The sequence below is a fragment of the Euprymna scolopes genome, chromosome 33 (assembly GCF_053919585.1).
Source record: "Euprymna scolopes isolate OS-2025 chromosome 33, ASM5391958v1, whole genome shotgun sequence".
In the NCBI taxonomy this organism is placed as follows: domain Eukaryota; kingdom Metazoa; phylum Mollusca; class Cephalopoda; order Sepiida; family Sepiolidae; genus Euprymna; species Euprymna scolopes.
Window position 1 is genome coordinate 30,722,891 of NC_136514.1, and position 16,632 is coordinate 30,739,522.

A 16,632-nucleotide genomic window follows, 5' to 3' on the forward strand; every position below is an offset into this window, starting at 1 on the left:
TTATAAGCACACAACATCGCAGGTTTCCATCTATATTTTCCTAGCAGGGGCATTCTAATGCTGTTTCCGGGTAAGCTACCCTTCTTGCGAAAAATGTTTGTGGGCATAAAAAAAAAACAAGAATCAAAAAGAATAATTGGCTTATCACAGCAAAAAACTCTCAAAATACCCATTTACGTAGTTTTCTATTGTTCCCTCTCTAAAATTCTAACTTATTTCTAGGCCAACTATTTGTCGCAATTATCGTTTCATTTTATTTTTTCCTATGACTTGTTTCTTTCATTTTAATTTATTTACTTAATTATGATTTGAATTCCTGACGAACAACTACGATAACATTACACATACATTTAAAACAATTTACAATATATAACATTTTCCAAAATACATTATTGCACATAACTATGATTTATACAAAACGTTACAATATTTGACGTTTGCTAACGAAGCTAATGTTATTGTTTATTATTTTAAATTTCTATTGTCAATTATTTATTTATTGGTTTCCAAGACTGGACTTCTAACAAAACTGGACTTCTAACAAAACTGGACTTCTAACATTCTTTTTGTTTAGCTGCACAAACTGCATATTTGTCTAGCTAACCGTACATGTCTCATTGTTTTATAAAAAAAACAATCCTAAGATTTTTTCCACAACCCACTCGACCAAGAAAAGTTTAGACTCCACCCACTGTTATTTTTTTTCCAAATTTGATCAGTCATTGATCGATCTCTATATATTGAGGCTAAAATTTCTCTGCAGCCTTCCCGTGGCTTTATCCAGAGTGTGAGAACTACTACTTCACGATCAATGTCGGCTGTTCCATCAGTCACCTCTTTACCATTGCCAATCAGAGAAACTCGTTTCGCCTCACTGCACAATTCGACGAATATCGTCGAATAGTTCCTCTAACCATTCCTCCTCATGGGCGTCAACAAAACTCAGGTACACTCAGACATTTTTCTAGTACATCGATACTACCGATCAATTTAACTACCCATACGTATAAATACATTCGAACAGAAGACCCCAAACATACTTTGTATCAAATGGTTAGATCCTAATTACACTAAGTATCCATTTAATATACTGATTCAATCGGACTCCAAAGCTTTGGATCCTCAGCACTTAGAGCATAGATCCCCGAAAAATAGTCACGCACTCCCTTAACTATAATTCTTAACTTCAGAGGATTGATGAACATTGGACTCTAGCATCGCACTTTTGCACTCGTACTGACAGCATCTCTATAGCACTTAATTAGAGCGTCTCACGTCAGATGTGAGCGATCATTTCCAATGTCCTCGCCAAAATGCCCCAGAATACAAAACTAGGGTCATCCCACACACATACCACGCAGCATGACTTAATATGGTATCTTGTCATCCATGCTGCGATGGTCAAGCTACCTTCAGCGTGTAGACAATTAACTAACCCTAACCCTAACCCTAACTCTGTAATTCACATTTGAAACCACTTGATTCGTTACTACCGTTTTAATTTTTTCTTTTTATTTATTCACAACGCCTGCTTTTCATTATGTGGGAGACATTTTTCATGGCTTCCCTCTGATCGCTAACCACAATCAGCCATTCCGACAAACCCGACAGGCAGTTAAATCCCACCCCCACACAGTAGAGATCCCTAGATGTAAAAGATCTTTCTACTCCAGTAGTTTCTTCCCAAGAACCGCTAGACTCTGGAATTCCATTCCAGGTTCCTGCTTCCTTAACTGTACTGACATGCAGAGGTTCAAGTGTAACGTGAACCGATATCTTGCTGCCCAAATCCCAACATAATTCCCCAGTAGTTGCTGCCCCTGATAGTAGCCCCCTACACCAAAGTGGCAATGTGCCTTGTTTGGGGTGAAAATGTAATAAAAAAAGTTCTAGATGCATAATGGCCGGAAAAAAACATTCTCACTCTTTACGACAAATTTTAAATATAAACCAATCTAAAGGTTTCCCGTGAATCATCTTCAAAACTACAAAGTAATTCACTGCATACATGAAATCAATCTTTTCTAAACGTCTAGCTTAGTCCTATACGTTGAACTCTAGTTTAAAAATTCAACGGAACTTTGTTTTGTTTTAAATTTAAATTAATTAAATCATAAGACGAAATACAAACTGTAAACGCCGGAATTGCGACCCGCTCGACAAAATCCAAAATATATATACTATGACTTACAAGATGCAAATAAAAACATTATACATATGTAATAATGTTTTCATTACGCATGAAAATATTTTTACTTTGTTCTACAAGTCCCTTCTCTTCCGATCAGTCGTGAACCTATGCTGCTATTTAGAAAATCCAAATGTGTCTTCTTTGACATTTACAAATGACGCCAATGTTATTATTTATTGTTTTGAATTTATGTTATAGATTATTTATTTTTTGATTTAAAAAACTGTGTGTTTAACATTATTTATTTTTAGCTGTGCAAACTGCATATTTGGTTAGCTAACCTACTCGCTAGCTAATTGTAGGGCCTCAATTTGTTAAAAGTTTACTCGTGAACAATCGTGTTGTCACAAGACATATTTGAGACCATATTCCAGTAAGTAGTAATTAAGTTATCAAGAGTTAATTTTTATAAGGGTCACATATGTACCTGTCAGGGTGACCTAGCTACAAACAGAAATGTATCTAGAGATAGGTGACGTGAGTTGGAGCGGAAGGCAGAGGTAAAGCTCCCTATACAAAACCTATAATCAAACGACTACTATATAGTGAGTAACGTTTTCGAGCGAGAGAAAACTAAGGATTTGAATCCAGTCTCTCTGTTGGGGGTTAGTGAACTGACATGAAAATGATGTAAAATAATCTAAGCTGAATGTCACCGATGGCTCTGTCCTCCTGCGCGTCAGCCATTTTATTAGATAGAAAGCAAGTTAAGCATTAGTTATTAGTCTCTCTCTCCATGAGTAAATTCTCTAAAATAAACCCTTGAAGAACTCAGCAAAGTCTCGTCGTGCTTTTTATGCATGCGTAGTTATTCGTCTAGTTAAACAGACGAAGCGGTCGCGTTTACAGATGAAACGATGACGAAAAGAAGTGTTTGTCGAAACGAGATCCTGTACGGACACCCGCGCATGTATACATAAAGACTTTATTTTGGTTGATTTCTTGATCGTTTATAAATGATATAAAGCCACGTCAATCCGATAATGTTACGGCGGAACACCATTAAACAGCGGTCAACAACTCCATAAATTTCCACTCCGAGTTTAAATAATTTGACCGATGTACAACGAATTCTTAAGTTAATCCTAACATTAAAATCTTCTTGAGATCAGAAATGCTCAACCAAGGAATTCACAGGAGTTTTTTACACCTTCACCCACTCTAAATTGTACTTAAATAATAATTGGTAAGAAGTTAGGTGCCAATATAGGACTTATCGAATATAAATACAGGCTCCTTCAGTCTTGGACAGACTAAGGATACCCACGAAGGATTGCCTGCACGTGAAATTTTCGTGGTAGGAGGTGCGCAATCTCCAACAACACCTATTCTGAGACGACATTGTTAAATACCAGTGGCAAGTGAAGTACAGGACGACTTGAAGCAAATGCCGAGATGAACGGAGAGTACATACAGCGCCTATAATTCCCCATCTGATAGTAACCAAGCTCAACGCTGCTTAACGTCGGTGATCTGACGAGAACCGGTGTGTCAACGCGATTATGCCGTATATATTGATATTGAATGTAAATAATCATATGCATAACCATTATATGTCCATTGCGTCGTTTATTCTTGAATTAGTAAGAGATTATCCACGTGACGTTTGCACCCTATCACCTTCAATAAATGCCCAATCAACGAAAGTCGGAGAGAAAAAGGACATTTGCTAAACTTTTAGCAATTAATCACAAACTGAGAACATATTAAAGGGGGATGAGAAACCCTTTTTACAAAGTACAAGGCTTGTGAGGAGGGGTGTTAAGAAAAATGACCTACGAGAGAACACAACCAAACCTAATAAATACGGATACAACTTGGAGCAGGTTGGTTTAGCCACAAGTGAGTGGCCGAGAGAGTCAGAGCGAAAATACTCTCGTCACGCGTGTTATTAATGTACTACGTTTCACCAAGAATACATGCTTCAACTTTATATCTGGTATAATTTCACTATTCTATAATGATAACAGAAGGGATCAACTTGTAGGATATCGAGGTCAATGGTCAAGGTCAACGATAATGGAAAAGGTGAACGGTTAAAAAAACACACACAGAAAGTAACTAACAAGCGATTGTATGAAAAGAAAGTACAGAAGTAATGGGTTGGCTCACTTTGGATCGATTGTTCAAGCCAACTATATTCATAAAGTCAGAAAGTGTCTATTAAATGACAGTATAAGGCAGAACATCATAAAATACACTTTTGACGATAATCCCGGTTTTAGTCATCATAGGATTCACTACTCGGCTCATATTGCAGCCAATGAAGTCTCACTTGGAATTTTGATAAGAATTTGTACGTCTGATTTTTTTTCTTCAAATTTAATGTATGAATCTTATGATTTTTGATAACATTAACCACCATAAAACATCTCAGCATGATTAGATAATTAATTTTTTTAGCTATCAACTTTGCTTCGGGACAACTTCATAAAATATGGAGAAGTAAAACCCAGAATAAACTAATAATAATAAATTATATTTTTGAGCTTTAAGTATTTTTTGGGGGGAGGGGCACAGTAATTATCAATACGTGTGTGTCTTTAGATGTTAACACATAGAAGATCGTTTAGCATAAAGAAGATGAATATTTCACGACAGTCGTTTAATCATTTTAGACGCGAAGAAAAGAGAAATGTTGGTAGTATCAGGCAATATCAATCCAGAGAACCTTTCAATCCAAGGAAGTTTGAATTGTAAAAGCTTGCAGACGAAAACGAAGAATACAGTTTCCTGTAGGATAGCCAAAATTTTCCCCACTCTTTATCTGTGCCTAAATACAAACGTAGATTCCATGAGCAAAGCTTCTTTCTTAGAACTGCACGCCAGTGGAACTCTCTGCCGCTTGCCTGTTTCCCACCTGACTACAAGTCAAGTCCAACATAAACAAACTCCTAACAAACCGCCCCCTTAAGTAAGACACTCTATCAAAACCCCCAATACTAATGATTACTACAATACTATCTCAATGATTACTGTACACGCAATAACCCTTATCCCTGAGTGGCCTTCGGCCCTTGATAAGTAGCGACCTCCATGTAAAAGAAAAAGAAGTTTTGAATTGTAAAAGTTTACAGACGAAGAGCAAAATTCTTTCTTTTTTGGACACGAAAATGTATGTGCGGGAATTCTAAAAGATCCAATATGTTTTATGGAGTTATTCTGGTTTCTGATGTGTTTATAGGAGACCATCATTTCGTTTGATTAGTCAGTTTCTATTACCCCTGTATATAAATAGAACCTTCCAATTTTCTGTAATCATACCCTAATTTATTATGCCAAAAATATTGCACCATATATTATTGCTAATGAATTTTTGTATGAAATTAAAGTAAAACACAGAGTGAAATTGGCTACGACTCGATGATCAGGTGTGCTTAATAGAACACAAAACTTAAGAACATGCATGCGGATTAACAAGTTTGAAGATAATAAATTTTGTGCAATTGATAATCGCAAATAAAAAACGATTGGCATTTAACACGGTGGATTAGCCAGTCGATAATCTCCAAGATAACGAAATAGATAAAGCCGATAATCCAGTACAACAGAGAAATCTAATTGTTTTAATCTGAAGATTTGGGTATCAAAATTAAAGACGAACAGGCACGTGATTTATGAATGTCTTGTTATAGGCCTTTTAAAAATGGGTATATAGACAGCGGCATTCACTCTAGCCTAGTTGAATCGACTTACCCCGTAGTATGAAATTTCATGAGAATACACAAGCGGTTCCTAGTTGCATGTATATTCTGGCCAAGGGAAATGATGGTGTTAGAGTTTTGCAGTTCTTTCAGGGAGGCGTCGACATCCTTCGATATACAACGCCTAAATGGTCAGCCATCCAGGCTCAACGTTGCCTAACGTCGGTTATCTAACGAGAACTGATGTGTCAACGTGATTATGTCGTATATAACCAATCGATATATACATTGGTGAAATAAGCCTTTAGCGCGTCCTTTTGTTGTCAGACAAACGAATACATTAACAGGACTGACTAATATTTTTGTTTTAGTGCGTTAATTGATACTACCGTGGCGACGTAATCGTGAAGTGATTCCTGAAAATGCCCAAAAGCAAATGACTAATGGAAGTCGCTTTCTTTCTCACTTCTAAAAGCAAGAAAGTTGTCACACGAACGTGTGAAGTATTTTCAACCAATCGAAATGTTTCCACACTCTCAAAGGTGACACCTACATGCGAAAGTAGTAAGCTAGTGCTGATCTATACGAACAGATTAACATAGTCAGTTTTCTCCATACTTGACCAGCCTCATCTGAAAGACACCAGAACGTACGCTCTTTATGTGTGTTCGATATAAATCTTTTTTCCTTTTGCTAAAACATAACATTTAAACTCCAAATAAAATGTCGGCGTGGTTCTTGACTATACACAAAGCCGCTCCAAAATGACCTCTACATTGTTCGGGCAACACCAAGTTAGCTGAACGATTATTATCATTAAAATGATCTTTATTGATATTTGTAAAAACAGAATCAGAAAGAATGTTATCAAGGCGAGAGGTATTTACAGATAAAATGATTTATGTTAAAACAGTTCCCAGAAATCTTAACTTGATGAAAAAGAATTTTAGTTTTCATAACTAACATTAAAAAAAAATATTTAGTCGTGTGGAGTTAATGACCTAATGAAATAGTAGATATATTAGTTTGATAATCCAACGCGTTAATGCATAGACAGGGGGTCTTGTGCTCCCAGGTTTGGACTTAACGCCCGTGGAAGTCAAAAGGGACAAAATAGCAAAATGTAGACTTATACGAAGTGTGCCCAAACTCCGAGAAGGGACCCAGAATGGAAATAAATAATAATATCACAATGTAATTCACGTCTTGGCGTTTTCCTTTTCGAATGAATAGCATTTTTAATTTCAAGAAACTTTGTGACGTTATGTGATCACACCTACAATGTTATCCGTCCCTTTGGTAAAAACTGTCTGGGTAAGTAATCATTCTCATTAGTTATTATACACTGTTTCTTTTTCGTTTTTTTTTTTACAAAGGCGGCACCATTTATAAAGGCCAAGAGGCCACTCGAGGGTAAGGGTTAAAGAGTGTACAGTAGACAATTGGACAATAAAGTAATCGTTAATAACGGAAATTCGATAAATTTGTTAACTTATATGGAACGGCTCATCTAGAACTTGTTTACGTTAGACTTGAAAACAACCATATTGTGGTAAGCCGGAAAGCAGGAAAATGGAAGACAATCCCACAGGCGTGCAGTTCTAAGAAAGAAGCTTTGTTCATGGAATCTACGTTTAGGTTTAGGCACAGATAAAGAGTGGGGGGAATTATTGATAGTGTTTTCTGCTAGACGGGTGTTTCTTGTGAAAGTTTGGCGAGGGGGGCATAGATTGGAGCTCAGTCGAGCACTTGCCATGAAAAGAACGTTAAAGCAGAGACAAACTCGTAACATCTCTTCTGTGAGAAAGAGGTTGCAGGGAAGAGAAAACGACATCCTCTACGAGGCTCCAAGGTCTATTTTGAACTCTATCAAGGCAGGATAAGTCTTTTCTAGCAGCACCTGTTTAGATGCGGCAACAGTACTCCATCCTTGGGCGTACCTGACTATAGAATTGCATCAGCAGTTAGATATCTACTATAACTACTGTTATAAAATATTAGAGACGATTAATAGACGTTATACGCATATTCAAGGAGCTAGATAATCACAAAATGGTAATACACATGTGTGTATATATATATGTATATATATATGTATATATATATATATATATATATATATATATATATATATATATATATATATATATATATACTCGCATGTAATATAACCGCGTTAAAGGTATTCAAGAGGGAATATATATATATATATATATATATATATATATATATATATACGCACACACACCAACTTAAAGGTATTCAAGAAGGAATTTCACTTAATATACCACCCTCACGTTTAAATTTAGCATTTTCACATTTTATTTTATAAATAAAAAAAATATATTTCATTTCCTCCATCTGAGACCCAGATGCCTTCATTAGCACATAAGCTTTATTACGTCGCCTGACGGAGACTTTTGGTTATTGCCAACCAATTGTCCGAAATATTAGCATGTTTAGTGTAGCGGGTATTTAATATTTGTCTAGATAAATAAAAATATTAGCGATATATCCAAACAGTCGACGAGATGGTATTTATTTGCTCCCCCACTGAGCAAATTAGGCACAAGGCCGTTTTTAATGTGAGGTAAAAACCAGCTCCCCTAAAAGGGGTCACTCTGGTTACCAAAAATAATAATTGTCCCAGTATAGAGGGTTTCCCCTCCAAACAGTCGACGAGATGGACCAGCGCATAAAGAGGTCTGGCTCATTACCGTGGGGTCCCGACTTCGAATCTCGCTAGATTCAGCCACTCTGATGAGTCGTAGACGACGAAACACGTGTCAGTGGATAATTATATATTAAAAACAATTAAGTTATTAAAATATATATTGCAATTAAGCTACACAAAATATTCAGCATTTCATTCTCGCGAGAAGTCGTCAGTTTTACTACCTAGCTATATCTATGTATTGACAGTTTACGCATAAAATTATATCTTCGTATATTAATTTATGCGATTAAATGAAGTAGTTAATTAATATATATATATATATATATATATATATATATATATATATATATATATATAGACACTTCACAACGTAAAGAGACATCAATTATATTGACCCTGTTTATATACAGACTCCAGCTATGCAACACTACGAAAGCAAGGGGTCACGCCAAAAAACCTATGAGAGATGAAACGATATTTTTCCAGTAGTTAACTTCAAAAGGGTCAAACGTGTAAATAATGTAGCTGCAAGAAAGAGAGAGGTCATCTTGATCGTTACCGACTTAACGAACTCCGAAGACATAAACTGAAATCCTCATATCATTTTCTGTTGTTATATTGTCTCGCACACGAAACACAACCCAAGCAACAGACGCGTGCTTAAAAATGGCGCACAGACTGTGTCAACAAAAACGATTTTTTTTTTTTTTTTAACTTAGCGTGCAAAATGATTTTGTCATAATTTGTATAAGGCATTATGGTTGTAAAAGTTTTATTAACACATTTACGTTCTTATTTTTATATATCACTTCTTTCTTTTATTTTTCATTAACTTCTTTATGTGTTATCGGCCTCATTCTCTTTTGGGTTTTCCTTCTTCTCTTCCTTCTTTGGCTTCTACTTTCTTTTCTGTGTTTTATCGTTCGTTATCTTCTTTCTTTTACGTATTCTCTTTCTTGTTTCCACTCTTATTCTGCTTTACGTTTTCATTCTTCAGTTTCGTCTCAACCCTCTTTTTTCCTGCGATCTCTTTTTTTGTAATTTTCTTGTGTGTTATCTTTCTTTCCTTCTTCTTTTTTCTTCTTCCTTTTCTTCTTTTCATGCGATCTCTTTGTTGCCTTTTTCTTGTGTCATCATCATCATCATCATCATCATCATCATCATCATCATCATCATCATCATCATCATCATCATCATCATCATCTTTTTCATTTTCTTTTGCGTTTTCTTCTTTTTCTTCTGCGTTCTTCTTATTCTTTCCCTTTTCTCCTCCTCCTACTCCTCGTTATCTTCTGCGTTATTTTTCTTCTTTTTTCTCGCAATACATTAACCGTAAAATCTTTGATGAACTCGGATTCCATCGTATCCCGCCTCTTGCGAAAGAAAGTCAATATAATATTGCTTAACCGATTTTTTCGAATTTCAAAAATGTATTCTTCTATCGATTCATTTCTTTTCCATAATACGTGACTGGAACAATGGATTTGTTTAATGCGCTAATCTCTTTGAAGTATAATCACATACACACAGACACAGACACAGACACGGACACACATATGCATATATATATATATATATATATATATATATATATATGTGTGTGTGTGTGTGTGTGTGTGTATACATATAAACCTGAAAAGTATAACGACAAATAATGTGTGCGCACGCGCATTTGATCAATTTTTATTCTATAAATGAATTAGTTTTTAAAGTTTAAAACTGTTTTATTTTCAATACAAAAGGAATAATTTTCAAACTTCACTTCACATTATATATATATATATATATATATATATATATATATATACGCACACACACACACATATATATATACACACATGTATATATGTATGTGTATATATATATATGTATTATCATTCAATTTCGCATATTGACCTTTACTTATGATTTTTTTTAAGCCTGTATTAAATCGCTTTGTTTTCTTTTACTGTATATCGTTTTCAACGATATATATATATATATATATATATATATATATATATATATATATATATATAGATATATATATATGCAAAGTGTCTAAAAATATGGAACTGATTTTCTCACCGTGACGATTCAATCTTTATGTATTAAATGTTTATATCAGGATAAACTTCTTTCCTGAATTAAAGTTGCTTTTCTGCCAAGCTGTGATTAAATAATCACACCAACCACAAAAAGTTAGTATAGTGACATTTAAAGTGTGGGTACAGTTTTTAGACTCTCTTTATTTTTCTCTCTCTCTTCCCCCCCTCTCTCTTTCTCTCTCTCTATATATATATATATTTATATATATAATTATTTTTTTACTATAATAATTAAATACCTACAGACACTAGTGTTTCATCCTTTCGGGATTCTTCAGTGCAGGGTGTCACGATTACTACCAGTCGAACGATTCGAACCCCGCGACACGAGACATCTCTGGCTCGATTAGCGGAGGTCGTATCCATTCGGCTACGATTAACCGTGTGAAATAGCGTTGAATTTTAAACATTTTAATTTAAATGTTCATTACGTCAGACAGACAGTGATCAAATCGTTATACGATGATCTACGCATAAGAGCTAAATTGACCTACTATATATATATATATATATATATATATATATATATATATATATATATTACTAGTGAGTCACCGCTTATTGAGGCCTTGAGACCACTGGAGGATAAGAGTAAATAAGTGTTAGGTAAGATAACAGTGTGGTGATCGGTAATTTTTTCACGTTGCACTTGGAACGATCATTTTAGAATAAGCTGGGTATCAACTCCGCGATATTGTGTTTCACGGATCAGTCGTCCTTTGGATGTATTTCCAGCAAAAGCTATGTCATACCGCCCCCATATTCGAAAAGTCACCCAGACTTAATTCAGATGCTAATATTAAGTTAATAGCTATTATTGTCAAGCTCTGGGCGGAGAAGGTTACTGCAGGATAACCATACGCGTTGCGCAGGAGCCAGCGCCATGTCACACTTCCGAGAAAACCGTGAAGTGGCTGTTCGATAACTTCTACAACTTCACTAAATCTGCCCATGCAAACTCCTCGCTTGATTGCAACACCATATACGTTGAACGCAGTTGAGAAAGTCTACAAAACTGAGGACGAATTGATTTTGGTATGATACAAACTGACATTGTTAAAACTGCGTGCTCCAGGTTCAAATCCGGCTTGGAGGCATAGTGGATGTTTAGGGCTGTGGACTGATAATTTGAGTGCTTTTTTCAGCGAAACACCCTCTAACAAATGCACTTTCAAATTTGAGAATGCATCAATTATTGGTTAGGATATGACTTTTTTTTTCATTTCTTTTCCCAAAAGTTTCAAATTTATATATGTCATCTTTTTTTTTTCTTTTCTTTTCCCAAAAGTTTCAAATTTATATATGTCATCTTTTTTTTTCTTTTCTTTTCCCAAAAGTTTCAAATTTATATATGTCATCTTTTTTTTTCTTTTCTTTTCCCAAAAGTTTCAAATTTATATATGTCATCTTTTTTTTTTCTTTTCTTTTCCCAAAAGTTTCAAATTTATATATGTCATCAAGCCCCTTTACGAATACTTGAGGATGGGTACTGTCTGCGGAAAAAAAACTAAAAGGCAGTAACTAGAGTTTATGCAATGTTCAGGACTTCCTCTTGTTCGAACACTCTAGATTGTCCAATTTCTTTGCCCGAATTCGGCGTTTAATTGTTCTTTACTCTCTTCATTCCCGTGGCAATTGTTTGGTGGCCCTGACGTAAAGGCTACGCAAATAGAGTAAGAGGTGGCTTCGTGGCTAAGTTCGTACCTCATGACTGGCAGGAATTGTCACCTCCTACACTGATGAATGCGTAAACATCAAAATTTAGTGTCTTTAGTGTAAACAAACGTTATTGTTCAATTATAATTACATATCTTCTATACTCCTATAAATTCATTTTTCTTTTGTGTGTATTGATATTCATATTAAAAAACCCTCTTTTCTATTAGTATTTATTTGCTTTCCCACCAAAGCAAAATGTGACACGAGGTCGTTTTTTAATGTGAGGAGTGAAGGGGAAATGGGGACCAGCTCCCCGGGGAGTAGGTGAGCTGGATAGTGACAATTGGTACGAAGGGTTGCCCCTACTTCATTGTAGATACTAATAGAAAAGGTCCTTGGCCTTCGGGCCGGAGTCAAAGTGTAGTATCTGTTCCGGCAGATACTGCAAGCAAATATGTGTGGGCAACTCCAATGTAGGGTAGTTAAAGAAGACTATTATACAGAAAGGCATTACTTTACATATTCACACTTTTTAATACATACATATGCAGATAAACTTATGAACAGTACATAGGGCCCGAGTAAAGCCGGGTGGAACTGCTAGTATATATATATATATATATATATATATATATATATATATATATATATATATATATATACTAGCAAAAGTACCCGTCGGTGACTGGGTTAAAAAAGCCTACAGAAAATAGACTCTGATTTGTGAAAGTATGATAGGTTATGAAAAGAAAGGGGTGTAAAGAGATAGCTTCGAATTTGGGGGTATCAAAACCAAAGGAAAATATGATGAAAGTAAAAATAAAATAGATAAACCCCATAATTTATTATACCATACCTGTTCACACTCAAACACTTATCACAATATTCTGTGGTTTTATATTAAAAAACCTTGTTAAACTTTGTGACATTCTATGGAGGTCAGGCGAGAACGAACACCCCATAATTTTATTATACCATATTTCCTCAAACTGAAACATAATTATCAAAGTATACTTACGCAGATAGATATGAAAAGTCTTTATTAAAGTTTGTTCCTATTTCCATCCTATGGAGGCCAGGCGCGAATGCAGACCCCACAATTTTTATTATACCATCCCTATTTAAGTTAAAACATACTTATCAAAGTATTCTTATGTACATCTATGTCAAAATACTTGTAAACGTTTTTTTTTTAAATTTTTTATTTCCATACTTTGTGGACCAGGCGCGAACGTAAACCCCACAATTTTAATGAACCACCGTTCTGCCAGATCAAACATACCCATTCTTGTGTCTCGGTACATCTATCATTATATGTAATCAGTTGTTTAAAATAGTGAACCATATAGGAACCTATTCGTGACCAGACACACACACACATACACACACAGACATTCAGCTTTATATTATATCTATATATATATATATCTATATATATATATATATATATATCTATCTATATATATATATATATATATATATATATGCATATGTATATATATATGATGAGCATTTAAACCCTTAAGCATAAAAACCATACGTGAACAAACTTATACATTTTTTGAAAGTTCAAACTATTGCAAGTATTCCTGCTAAATTTTAAAATTCTAATATGCTTCTCATATTTTTGCAGATTTTTAATAACTAAGGATGAAGATTCAGTTAGAAATAAAGAAACAGAAATTCTTACAGTCATAAAATTCCTGCATTTGAGTCATGACTGCCCTAGAAATTCATGATGACCTGTTGAAGGGATTAGCAGAGAGTGTCCCTTCATATGGGACAGTGACATGTTGGATTAGAGAATTCAAGCCTCATGGAGACAGTGTTGAAGATGACCAAAAGTCAAGACGACTCTCAAAAGAAACACCAAGGATAACTTTGATCTTGTCCTGCAGATGGCCACGGAGATCGTCCTATATCATAAATCTTGGAATATCGATTGAGCGAGCAGACAAAATTTTGACAAAAACACTGGGATTATAAAGGTTTATGCAAAGTGGGTTCCTCAACTTTCGACATATGAATAGAAACCAGGTATACTGTGTCTTATGTTAGATTATGCTACAGCGACACCGGGTTACCTTGCTTATAGTCGATTTTTCTAATTTCCTAGATATTATGATTAACAGTTAAAACGTTAGATATAGAACATTATTATTTATTGGTATGCAGACTAAGTTTATGTACACAGACAAATATGTTTATAGTTTTTTCGGAATTTAGAACCGGTTAGTAGAACAATGAACAAAAGAATCATGAATGCAACCTTTACGAAATGAATGTTAAAATACTCAAACAAATAGGTTTTCAAATAATACATCGGGGTAGAAGAAGCGTGATTAAAAGTCAGATGTTAGAAGATATGCATTGAATGACGTAATAAAAACAGAATAGTTAGATAAATACAGAATAAGTCAGTGGCCATGGAGAGAGACGGAAGGAGAAAGTTTTAGCGTTGGAGACAGGATCAGGTAGCGACAGGGCTTATGACCCTGTATGCCAGGAAAGCAGACTTTAAAACGCGCGCTATTCAGCAATGGCAAAGAATTTGGAATTAAAGTTGTCTGAAAAAACAACGCGAGGCTTGAGATGGATGTTCATTTCAGCTTTTGGCAGAATCATCTATCAAGACCACAGATGAATGAAGGTATGTTTCCCTGTTTGGCATGATTTAGAACCCACATGAAAGATGTGCTGTTCCTTTGTAGTAAGGAACTGTTTCCTTATAAAAAGTTATATGTCCTGTTGAAACTGTACCTATATGTGTAATCTATATGTGTAAACAGTTATACACACATCTACGAGGAACATTATAAAACACTAGACGATACAAAAAACTCATTATAAACCCACGTACATTTTATATATATATATATATATATATATATATATAGAGAGAGAGAGAGAGAGAGAACCCCCCCACCCGCTATCTAACGTGGGCGCTACGTAACATATAGTTAATCTAGTGCCGTGCCCCATTGAAAAGAGTACAACGTAACACTAAGAGGAACATGAGACTGTTTGAAAATGATGAAGATGATTCTTTGCTCGATTCATCACTATCGATGAATACTAGGTTTCGTCACCATCAATCAGAAGCCAAAGAAAATTCAAAGCTGTGGAAGCACACGTCATCTCCAACCTCAAAGAAGGCTAATGTATTTCCCTTAGCTGGTAGAGTAACGCCATCTGTTTTCTGGAATTTACAGAGTGTCATACTGATCGAATACCTTTAGAACGGCCACCAGTGATTGGGCAGAATTATTCTGGACAGCTTAAGCACCTACGGGAAGTAACCAAATCAAAATATACAAAGAATGCACACAAGAGGAATACTCTTCCACCAATATAATGCACCCGCTCACATCTCAGTGGTTGTCATTACAGAAGAAACGTTGATAGCCTATCTCTGCCGTATCGTTATTTTGATGGCGAATGCTTGGCTGAGCTTACTTTATGATCTCCCCTCTGTAACACATTCACGGCAAACACTCGCCTAGCTACAAAAACTATAAGCAATTTCCATTAATCTCTTTCTGTGCTTAGAGCTAAACGAAATTTCATGAGCAAAGTTTGGGACCCAAAACAGCTCGTCTGTGAAATACAATATTTCGGAGCTGCTTCCCAGCTGACTGTAACATGGCCATTTTCAAGATTATGGATTCGAACTAGTTACTAATCTATCCTATGTCGTATAGTAGGGTTCTGTATAACATGGGGGGTTGTATATATGATGTGTATTTATTGATCTGTGGAATTATATATATATATATATATATATATATATATATTAAGTAATGTGCTTGATAATTTAAAATTTAAAAATCCAATTATAATTAAATTAAAAATCGGTTTCATAAGAAGGAACAACAACAAAATCAATTATCTGTACGATCGTTTCGGAAAACAATGCTTTTTATTGTGGTAGACATCAAGTTACGTACAATAATTACATATAGTTTTTTAATAAGCAAGGTCTCCTCGTAAGCAAATTTTGAAGGGTTTTTATTAAATTTAAAAGACACCATAAATAAACCTAGCATTAAAAGTAAGGCAGATGTATCTGAAAAAAATTGAAATAAAAGGTCTGGATTTAAAATTTATAAGAAAATTAATATGGGTTAGAGATAGGAAAGAAATAGAGTAAAATATAGATTTGAATTTAAATTATAAGTTTGCTTTAAGTACCACATTTCAAATATATACATGCATATATATGAAAAAATAGACACACATATATACATATACATAAATATACAGGTATATATATATAAAAAAATATATAGAGAAATTTACCTTTTAATTTTTCGTTTTTTGAAATCAGGAACTATGGTTAAAATACTCATTTAGATGTTTGCTATAGCTTTCTAC